Source organism: Sinocyclocheilus grahami, unplaced genomic scaffold (genome assembly GCF_001515645.1).
Source record: "Sinocyclocheilus grahami isolate Dianchi unplaced genomic scaffold, SAMN03320097.WGS_v1.1 scaffold10700.1, whole genome shotgun sequence".
Lineage (NCBI taxonomy): Eukaryota > Metazoa > Chordata > Actinopteri > Cypriniformes > Cyprinidae > Sinocyclocheilus > Sinocyclocheilus grahami.
In genome coordinates this window covers 6,878-7,282 of record NW_015513389.1, presented here as the reverse complement: position 1 = coordinate 7,282, position 405 = coordinate 6,878, and positions in this window count along the sequence as shown.

Genomic DNA, 405 nt, shown 5'->3' with positions numbered 1-405 from the left:
TGGTCAATCAGCTTTTTTCGAAGGCTTGATTGTGTTTATTGGTTGCAGTTCATGCTTCATTTTTTTAATTTACATTATAAAATATGTACTTACAAAATTTTTCACATATTTTACCTTTATTCTTAACTGCTGTTTCCGTTCTCGTCAAAATCTGTTGAGTTCCTGGTTCTATGAAGCCTCTCCCTCAGAAATACGCAATCAGGATCAGATTGGTTAGCTGGCCCAGTGTGTTGTGATTCGCTAACCATCTAGTGCACGGTGTCTTGATAACGTCACACCCCCTTATGGGTAGCTGTGTGTTCCCGGGGGACAGGGGTTATGCGAACATTGGGGTTAGTGATGTCACAAACCCGGGAATAAGCTTGTTGTAGTCCCTAGCAGCATTTTTGTAGTCCTTAAACAGCG